Below are 11713 nucleotides of genomic sequence, written 5' to 3'. Positions count from 1 at the left end.
TTATGAACAGTAACGGTTAGAACCCATCCATCCAGAGTCCTATGGAATAAACAGTTATGAACAGTAACGGTTAGAACCCATCCATCCAGAGTCCTATGGAATAAACAGTTATGAACAGTAACGGTTAGAACCCATCCATCCAGAGTCCTATGGAATAAACAGTTATGAACAGTAACGGTTAGAACCCATCCATCCAGAGTCCTATGGAATAAACAGTTATGAACAGTTAACGGTTAGAACCCATCCATCCAGAGTCCTATGGAGTGAACAGTAACGGTTAGAACCCATCCATCCAGAGTCCTATGGAATAAACTGTTATGAACAGTAATGGTTAGAACCCATCCATCCAGAGTCCTATGGAATAAACTGTTATGAACAGTAATGGTTAGAACCCATCCATCCAGGGGCTTGAATTTATAGATCTGTCTATAGCAAGATGGCAGGGTGTGTGTGTGTGTGAGCGCACTTGCGCGTGTCCCTGTGTGTGTGTGTGTGAGTCTAATCTGAAATACCTCAGTTGTCCTATCCGGGGGTTTGGCATCGACTTTCACATATTTGATTTGCAATAATAATAAATTGTCCTTGTGTTCTGTTGTTGGTTATAGATCAGGGGTTCCCAAACGTCCCCCCCCCCCTATGGGCACAAGCACTGTTTATGACACAAACTGTTTGACACCCCGCTTGTTGGTAGAGAGAATTTAGCAGGTTTAAAAGCTTCTCTCCTGCAATTCTACACATTGTGTCACGGGGTGCAAGGAAAATGTTGTCGTTTTTAATGCTCATTTTCTTGCAATTATTTACAAATTTGATCACGTCTAATGTGTATCCATGTGATATTGGAGTGACTCAAAAACTACAACAATATTTATGGGCTAAAAAAAGTAAGTAAAAAGACTGCCATGGGCTGATTGATCTGGACCTTCCTGACTAGTTATAAATATCTCTCTAAATGTGAACAATGACTAACATGACAAGAGGAGCTGATTATGTCATACCCCCATTTAGAAATGTCACCTTGTACATTCTACTATTATGACTTTCAGGAGGAGTAAGTTTAAAGCTGGACTGAGTTCCTTAAAAAAAAATATATATATATATATTTATACGTATATATATATTTTTTTTATGGAGAGGGGAGGACCACGTGCTGCCGCTGCGGGGGGGGCGGGCGGGTGGGGGGGGGCGCCCCGCCTCACAGTTTGGGAACCGCTGGTATAGACGACCACCTATTGTTTCAATCAATCAGCTGTGTTTCAGTACAATGTCTATATGGGGTACATGTCAATGAAGCCAAATGGTACTTATGTCAGTGTCCTAGTTTGCCCTACATTGCAATAACAACGATAGAGACCTTTGAAAATTGGACCATCCAAACCTTTATTCAAAGAAAGCACTGTTGTGATATTTAAAAAAGGCAAGAAACAATGCTTAACCTACTGTACCAATGAGTGGATGAGTTGTTGTGCAGCACCAATACCTACCAATGAGTGGATGAGGTGTTGTGCAGCACCAATACCTACCAATGAGTGGATGAGGTGTTGTGCAGCACCAATACCTACCACTGAGTGGATGAGGTGATGTGCAGCACCAATACCTACCACTGAGTGGATGAGGTGTCGTGCAGCACCAATACCTACCACTGAGTGGATGAGGTGTTGTGCAGCACCAATACCTACCACTGAGTGGATGAGGTGTTGTGCAGCACCAATACCTACCAGTGAGTGGATGAGGTGATGTGCAGCACCAATACCTACCACTGAGTGGATGAGGTGTTGTGCAGCACCAATACCTACCAGTGAGTGGATGAGGTGTTGTGCAGCACCAATACCTACCAGTGAGTGGATGAGGTGTCGTGCAGCACCAATACCTACCACTGAGTGGATGAGGTGTCGTGCAGCACCAATACCTACCACTGAGTGGATGAGGTGATGTGCATCACCAATACCTACCAGTGAGTGGATGAGGTGATGTGCAGCACCAATACCTACCAGTGAGTGGATGAGGTGTTGTGCAGCACCAATACCTACCACTGAGTGGATGAGGTGATGTGCAGCACCAATACCTACCACTGAGTGGATGAGGTGTCGTGCAGCACCAATACCTACCACTGAGTGGATGAGGTTATGTGCAGCACCAATACCTACCACTGAGTGGATGAGGTGTCGTGCAGCACCAATACCTACCACTGAGTGGATGAGGTGTCGTGCAGCACCAATACCTACCACTGAGTGGATGAGGTGTCGTGCAGCACCAATACCTACCACTGAGTGGATGAGGTTATGTGCAGAGTTAGTTTTTTTTGTCTTACCTTGTGAGAGGTAGTGTGTGGTTCATATAGCCCATGCAGTGGGATGTGTTCATCATATCTTAAACAATTATAATAACAATCATTTATACCCGTCTCACGTTTCTGTCTCTTGTTTGTTGTTTTTCACTTTTGGGAAATGTTTGAATACTGTAAAATGTTTCTGCGTGGGAGAATATCACCAGTACCAACTAGAGCAGCAATATTCCAGATAATGTCTTTTCCACCATTAACCAGGTTTTACAGAAATTCTGGTTGGGGGGGGATTACCGGTTTCCCTGCTTATTCCCTCCTGATTCCAGGAATATTCCTACCAGGACTTCTGGGAACTTTGGGAATGTTACTGGAATTTATCAACCTTACTGTAGTACAACCCCAGTCCCTCTCTCTCCCTCAGGCCCACCCTACCCTAGTACTACCCTAGTACCACCCTTGTACAACCCACACCAGTACCGCCCTTGTACCAGCTTAGTACCACCCTAGTACCACCTTAGTACCACCCTAGTACCGCCCTAGTACCACCCTTGTACCACCTTAGTACCGCCCTAGGACCACCCTAGTACCACCCCACACCAGTACCGCCCTAGTACCAGCTTAGTACCACCCTAGTACCACCTTAGTACCACCTTAGTACCACCCTAGTACCGCCCTAGTACCACCCTAGTACCACCCTAGTACCACCTTAGTACCGCCCTAGGACCACCCTAGTACCACCCCACACCAGTACCGCCCTAGTACCAGCTTAGTACCACCCTAGTACCAGCTTAGTACCACCCTAGTACCACCCTAGTACCACCCTAGTATCACCCTAGGACCACCCTAGTACCGGCTTAGTACCAGCCTAGTACCACCCTAGTACCACCCTAGGACCACCCTAGTACCACCCTAGGACCACCCTAGTACCAGCTTAGTACCACCCTAGTACCACCCTAGTACCACCCTAGGACCACCCTAGTACCAGCTTAGTACCACCCTAGTACCACCCTAGGACCACCCTAGGACCACCCTAGTACCAGCTTAGTACCACCCTAGGACCACCCTAGTACCAGCTTAGTACCACCCTAGTACCACCCTAGTACCACCCTAGGACCACCCTAGTACCAGCTTAGTACCACCCTAGGACCACCCTAGTACCAGCTTAGTACCACCCTAGTACCACCTCACCCCAGTACCACCCCACACTAGCACCACCCTAGTACCACGGTTCCAGGAGTTCTGTTTCTCTTTCCAAAGTAGCAGGAGAATCTAGGATGGCCCAGAGGCTTTAAAACTCTATGTAAAACAATATTTACTAAACAGGGATTAGTAGATCTCCCAAGGGAGAAATATCACTACATGGACAAAAGTATGTGGACACGTGTTCGTCGAGCATCTCATTTAAAAATCATTAATATGGAGGAATGTGGAGCAGGGGGTTACCCAGACAGGAAGTCCCCATACTGCTCCATTGCTGAATTCTCATGGCCATTTCTCCTAAAGGGTTACCCAGACAGGAAGTGCCCATACTGCTCAATTCCTCCATTCTCGTGACCATTTGTCCTAAAGGGTTACCCAGACAGGAAGTCCCAGTCTTTACCATGAGGCTTTATTCCACCAAGCTCACAGACCCAGGATGTGTCCCCAATGGCACCCTATTCCCTACATAGTGCACTACTTTTGACCAGAGCCCTATGGCACCCTATTCCCTATTTAGTGCACTACTTTTGACCAAAGCCCTTATGGGAATAAGGTGCCATTTCAGACGCTGACCCAGCTCTCTGACCTGTTGCCTCACGTGGCCCTGACTGTGGTTTAAACCCATGTGACCTCGTTCTCTAACCTCTGATCAGTACAATAACACAGGACTGTAACAGGAACCTTCCTCAACAATGGGTTTCATTCTCCACTGCACACTAACACTAGCTAGCTAAGTAGTTAGCACTACTACTGCCTGGAGGTGTTTTTTAAAGAGATACTCTTCATTCTCTACTGCACACTAACACTAGCTAGCTAAGTAGTTAGCACTACTACTGCCTGGAGGTGTTTTTTAAAGAGAAACTCTTCATTCTCCACTGCACACTAACACTAGCTAGCTAAGTAGTTAGCACTACTACTGCCTGGAGGTGTTTTTTAAAGAGATACTCTTCATTCTCTACTGCACACTAACACTAGCTAGCTAAGTAGTTAGCACTACTGCTGCCTGGAGGTGTTTTTTGGCGCAGTGGTCTAAGGCACTGCATCTCAGTGCTAGAGGCATCACTACAGACCCTGGTTTGATTCCAGGCTGTATCACATCTGTGCCGTGATTAGGAGTCTTATGCACTGAACCATCCCACCATAGTGAACTACTCAGTGGTGGGAAAAGGACCTGATTGTCATACTTGAGTAAAAGTAAAGATACCTTTATAGAAAATGACTCAAGTAAAAGTGAAAGTAACAAGGGTAAAATACAATTTGACAAAAAAAATGTAAAGTATTTGGTTTTAAATATTCTTAAGTATCGAAAAAAAATATATACATTTTTTTAAAAGTATAAATCATTTCAAATGTCTTAAATTAAGCAAACCAGACGGCAGGAATTACCCCAAATAGTGAGAGAATTAAAGCAGAAGTGGTTAAAAAGTGAGGGATGAAATAAAGAGAAGTGAAACGTCAGTTTTCAGGTGAAACTACGCAGGGAGAAACAAGTCCAATGTCTGGTTGTTATTAGTTATCCTTATGACTCCTCAGGGAGAAACGAGTCCAATGTCTGGTTGTTATTAGTTATCCTTATGACTCCTCAGGGAGAAACGAGTCCAATGTCTGGTTATTATTAGTTATCCTTATGACTCCTCAGGGAGAAACAAGTCCAATGTCTGGTTGTTATTAGTTATCCTTATGACTCCTCAGGGAGAAACGAGTCCAATGTCTGGTTGTTATTAGTTATCCTTATGACTCCTCAGGGAGAAACGAGTCCAATGTCTGGTTGTTATTAGTTATCCTTATGACTCCTCAGGGAGAAACGAGTCCAATGTCTGGTTGTTATTAGTTATCCTTATGTCTCCTCAGGGAGAAACGAGTCCAATGTCTGGTTGTTATTAGTTATCCTTATGACTCCTCAGGGAGAAACGAGTCCAATGTCTGGTTGTTATTAGTTATCCTTATGTCTCCTCAGGGAGAAACAAGTCCAATGCGTCAATGTCTGGTTGTTATTAGTTATCCTTATGACTTCTTATGTATCCTTATGACTTCTTATGCCTCCTCATGTATCCTTATGACTTCTTATGTCTCCTCATGTATCCTTATGACTTCTTATGCCTCCTCATGTATCCTTATGACTTCTTATGACTCCTCATGTGTCCTTATGACTTCTTATGACTCCTCATGTATCCTTATGACTTCTTATGTATCCTTATGACTTCTTATGCCTCCTCGTGTATCCTTATGACTTCTTATTCCTCCTCGTGTATCCTTATGACTTCTTATGCCTCCTCGTGTATCCTTATGACTTCTTATGCCTCCTCGTGTATCCTTATGACTTCTTATGCTTCCTCGTGTATCCTTATGACTTCTTATGCCTCCTCGTGTATCCTTATGACTTCTTATGCCTCCTCGTGTATCCTTATGACTTCTTATGCCTCCTCATGTATCCTTATGACTTCTTATGCCTCCTCATGTATCCTCATGTATCCTTATGACTTCTTATGCTTCCTCATGTATCCTTATGACATCTTGGCCTGTGTCCCAAATGGAACCATTTTCCCCATGAGTTGTTATGTGCCTTATGAGTTGTTATGTGCCCTTTATGAGTTGTCATGTGCCCTTTATAAGTTGTTATGTGTCCTTTATGAGTTGTTATGTGTCCTTAGGAGTTGTTATGTGCCCTCATGAGTTGTTATGTGCCCTCATGAGTTATGTGCCCTCGTGAGTTGTTAAGTGCCCTTATGAGTTGTTATGTGCCCTCATGAGTTGTTATGTGCCCTTATGAGTTGTTATGTGCCCTTAGGAGGTGTTATGTGCCCTCATGAGTTATGTGCCCTCATGAGTTGGTATGTGCCCTCATGAGTTGTTATGTGCCCTTATGAGTTGTTATGTGCCCTCATGAGTTGTTAAGTGCCATTAGGAGTTGTTATGGGCCCTCATGAGGTGTTATGTGCCCTTATGAGTTGTTATGTGCCCTCATGAGCTATGTGCCCTTAGGAGTTGCTATGTGCCCTCGTGAGTTGATATGTGCCCTTATGAGTTGTTATGTGCCCTTATGAGTTGTTATGTCCCCTATGAGTTGTCATGTGCCCTTAGGAGTTGTTATGTGCCCTCATGAGTTGTTATGTGCCCTTATGAGTTGTTATGTGCCCTTATTAGTTGTTATGTGCCCTCATGAGTTGTTATGTGCCCTTATGAGTTGTTATGTGCCCTCATGTGTTGTTATGTGCCCTCATGTGTTGATATGTGCCCTTATGAGTTGTTATGTGCCCTCATGTGTTGATATGTAGCCTTATGAGTTGTTATGTCCCCTATGAGTTGTCATGTGACCTTAGGAGTTGTTATGTGCCCTTATGAGTTGGTATGTGCCCTTATGAGTTGTTATGTGCCCTCATGTGTTGTTATGTGCCCTCGTGTGTTGATATGCGCCCTTATGAGTTGATATGTGCCCTTATGAGTTGTTATGTGCCCTCATGAGTTGTTATGTGCCCTTATGAGTTGTTATGTGCCCTCATGAGTAGTTATGTGCCCTCATGAGTTGATATGTGCCCTCATGTGTTGATATGTGCCCTTAGGAGTTGTTATGTGCCCTTAGGAGTTGTTATGTGTCCTCATGTGAACACTGGTGAGAATGTGCCCAGTCCTCTCTGGCCCCTCTCTCACAGAGACCTTGGCATGGATACCACTATCAGTGTGACCTGAATAGAAATGCACGGCCCTCACTTGTACGTTAATAGTAAATATTAATCTAACCAAACCCTGATTGCAACACAGGCTTTTTACCAACAATCCCTTATCGGTTCCTAGAAAGAGATAGAGGGGTGATTAGGGTGACCTTGCCGTGACAGGGAATTGGAAAGTACATATAGAAAATGAAATGAGAAGATTAGTATTACATCGCCGTGTCTCTGTTGAAATAAGAGACGTTTGTACTTCAGGGGTTTTGTCTCCCAAATGGCACCCTAATTCCCTTTATAGTGCACTACTTTGTACCAGGTCCCATGGTCAGAAGTAGTGCACTACTTTGTACCAGGTCCCATGGTCAGAAGTAATGCACTACTTTGTACCAGGTCCCATGGTCAGAAGTAGTGCACTACTTTGTACCAGGTCCCATGGTCAGAAGTAGTGCACTACTTTGTACCAGGTCCTATGGTCAAAAGTAGTGCACTACTTTGTACCAGGTCCCATGGTCAGAAGTAGTGCACTACTTTGTACCAGGTCCCATGGTCAGAAGTAGTGCACTACTTTGTACCAGGTCCCATGGTCAGAAGTAGTGCACTACTTTGTACCAGGTCCTATGGTCAGAAGTAGTGCACTACTTTGTACCAGGTCCTATGGTCAGAAGTAGTGCACTACTTTGTACCAGGTCCCATGGTCAGAAGTAGTGCACTACTTTGTACCAGGTCCTATGGTCAAAAGTAGTGCACTACTTTGTACCAGGTCCCATGGTCAGAAGTAGTGCACTACTTTGTACCAGGTCCCATGGTCAGAAGTAGTGCACTACTTTGTACCAGGTCCCATGGTCAGAAGTAGTGCACTACTTTGTACCAGGTCCCATGGTCAGAAGTAATGCACTACTTTGTACCAGGTCCCATGGTCAGAAGTAGTGCACTACTTTGTACCAGGTCCCATGGTCAGAAGTAGTGCACTACTTTGTACCAGGTCCTATGGTCAAAAGTAGTGCACTACTTTGTACCAGGTCCCATGGTCAGAAGTAGTGCACTACTTTGTACCAGGTCCCATGGTCAGAAGTAGTGCACTACTTTGTACCAGGTCCCATGGTCAGAAGTAGTGCACTACTTTGTACCAGGTCCTATGGTCAGAAGTAGTGCACTACTTTGTACCAGGTCCTATGGTCAGAAGTAGTGCACTACTTTGTACCAGGTCCCATGGTCAGAAGTAGTGCACTACTTTGTACCAGGTCCTATGGTCAAAAGTAGTGCACTACTTTGTACCAGGTCCCATGGTCAGAAGTAGTGCACTACTTTGTACCAGGTCCCATGGTCAGAAGTAGTGCACTACTTTGTACCAGGTCCCATGGTCAGAAGTAGTGCACTACTTTGTACCAGGTCCTATGGTCAGAAGTAGTGCACTACTTTGTACCAGGTCCCATGGTCAGAAGTAGTGCACTACTTTGTACCAGGTCCCATGGTCAGAAGTAGTGCACTACTTTGTACCAGGTCCCATGGTCAGAAGTAGTGCACTACTTTGTACCAGGTCCCATGGTCAGAAGTAGTGCACTACTTTGTACCAGGTCCCATGGTCAGAAGTAGTGCACTACTTTGTACCAGGTCCCATGGTCAGAAGTAGTGCACTACTTTGTACCAGGTCCCATGGTCAGAAGTAGTGCACTACTTTGTACCAGGTCCCATGGTCAGAAGTAGTGCACTACTTTGTACCAGGTCCCATGGTCAGAAGTAGTGCACTACTTTGTACCAGGTCCCATGGTCAGAAGTAGTGCACTACTTTGTACCAGGTCCCATGGTCAGAAGTAGTGCACTATAAAGGGAATCGGGTGCCATTTGGGATGCGGACAACAATGAGTTTGATCTCCTGTGTACCAGCCTCTGTTCCCAGTACACTCAGCTCTCTAGCCAGTCAGCACACTGTGGGAGTGTGTCAATGCTCTCAGTTCTCTAGTCAGTCTGTACACTGTGGGAGTGTGTCAATACTCTCAGCTCTCTAGCCAGTCTGTACACTGTGGGAGTGTGTCAATATTCTCAGTTCTAACACGACTGTCAATACATCCATGACCAACCATCTAATCTAACACTACTCTCAGTACATCCATGACCAACCATCCAATCTAACACTACAGTCAATAGATCCATGACCAACCCTCCAGTCTAACACTACAGTCAATACATCCATGACCAACCATCCAATCTAACACTACTGTCAGTACATCCATGACCAACCATCCAGTCTAACACTACAGACAATAGATCCATGACCAACCATCCAGTCTAACACTACTGTCAGTACATCCATGACCAACCATCCAATCTAACACTACTGTCAATACATCCATGACCAACCATCCAATCTAACACTACTGTCAATACATCCCTGACCAACCATCCAATCTAACACCACAGACAATAAATCCATGACCAACCATCCAATCTAACACTACTGTCAGTACATCCCTGACCAACCATCCAATCTAACACTACTGTCAGTACATCCCTGACCAACCATCCAATCTAACACCACAGACAATAGATCCATGACCAACCATCCAATCTAACACTACTGTCAATACATCCCTGACCAACCATCTAATCTAACACTACTGTCAGTACATCCATGACCAACCACCCAATCTAACACTACTGTCAGTACATCCATGACCAACCATCCAATCTAACACCACAGACAATAGATCCATGACCAACCCTCCAATCTAACACTACTGTCAGTACATCCCTGACCAACCATCTAATCTAACACTACTGTCAGTACATCCATGACCAACCATCCAATCTAACACCACAGACAATAGATCCATGACCAACCCTCCAATCTAACACTACTGTCAGTACATCCCTGACCAACCATCCAATCTAACACTACTGTCAGTATATCCATGACCAACCATCCAATCTAACACCACAGACAATAGATCCATGACCAACCATCCAATCTAACACTACTGTCAGTACATACATGACCAACCATCCAATCTAACACTACTCTCAGTACATACATGACCAACCATCCAATCTAACACTACTGTCAGTACATCCCTGACCAACCATCCAATCTAACACCACAGACAATAGATCCATGACCAACCATCCAGTCTAACACTACTGTCAGTACATCCCTGACCAACCATCCAATCTAACACTACTGTCAATACATCCATGACCAACCATCCAATCTAACACTACAGTCAGTACATCCATGACCAACCATCCAATCTAACACTACAGACAATAGATCCATGACCAACCATCCAATCTAGCACTACTGTCAGTACATCCCTGACCAACCATCACTACTGACACTACTGTCAGTACATCCATGACCAACCATCTAATCTAACACTACTCTCAGTACATCCATGACCAACCACCCAATCTAACACTACTGTCAGTACATCCATGACCAACCATCCAATCTAACACCACAGACAATAGATCCATGACCAACCCTCCAATCTAACACTACTGTCAGTACATCCCTGACCAACCATCTAATCTAACACTACTGTCAGTACATCCATGACCAACCATCCAATCTAACACCACAGACAATAGATCCATGACCAACCCTCCAATCTAACACTACTGTCAGTACATCCCTGACCAACCATCCAATCTAACACTACTGTCAGTATATCCATGACCAACCATCCAATCTAACACCACAGACAATAGATCCATGACCAACCATCCAATCTAACACTACTGTCAGTACATACATGACCAACCATCCAATCTAACACTACTCTCAGTACATACATGACCAACCATCCAATCTAACACTACTGTCAGTACATCCCTGACCAACCATCCAATCTAACACCACAGACAATAGATCCATGACCAACCATCCAGTCTAACACTACTGTCAGTACATCCCTGACCAACCATCCAATCTAACACTACTGTCAATACATCCATGACCAACCATCCAATCTAACACTACAGTCAGTACATCCATGACCAACCATCCAATCTAACACTACAGACAATAGATCCATGACCAACCATCCAATCTAGCACTACTGTCAGTACATCCCTGACCAACCATCACTACTGACACTACTGTCAGTACATCCATGACCAACCATCTAATCTAACACTACTCTCAGTACATCCATGACCAACCATCCAATCTAACACCACAGACAATAGATCCATGACCAACCATCCAATCTAACACTACTGTCAGTACATCCATGACCAACCATCCAATCGAACACCACAGACAATAGATCCATGACCAACCATCCAGTCTAACACTACTGTCAGTACATCCATGACCAACCATCCAATCTAACACTACTGTCAGTACATCCATGACCAACCATCCAATCTAACACCACAGACAATAGATCCATTACCAACCATCCAATCTAACACTACTGTCAGTACATCCCTGACCAACCATCCAATCTAACACTACTGTCAGTACATCCATGACCAACCATCCATTCTAACACCACAGACAATAGATCCATGACCAACCATCCAATCTAACACTACTGTCAGTACATCCCTGACCAACCATCCAATC

Source organism: Oncorhynchus mykiss, chromosome 26, assembly GCF_057628025.1.
Source record: "Oncorhynchus mykiss isolate SJ-2025 chromosome 26, ASM5762802v1, whole genome shotgun sequence".
In the NCBI taxonomy this organism is placed as follows: domain Eukaryota; kingdom Metazoa; phylum Chordata; class Actinopteri; order Salmoniformes; family Salmonidae; genus Oncorhynchus; species Oncorhynchus mykiss.
The sequence above is the reverse complement of the archived record's forward strand: the minus strand, read 5'-3'. Positions refer to the sequence as shown.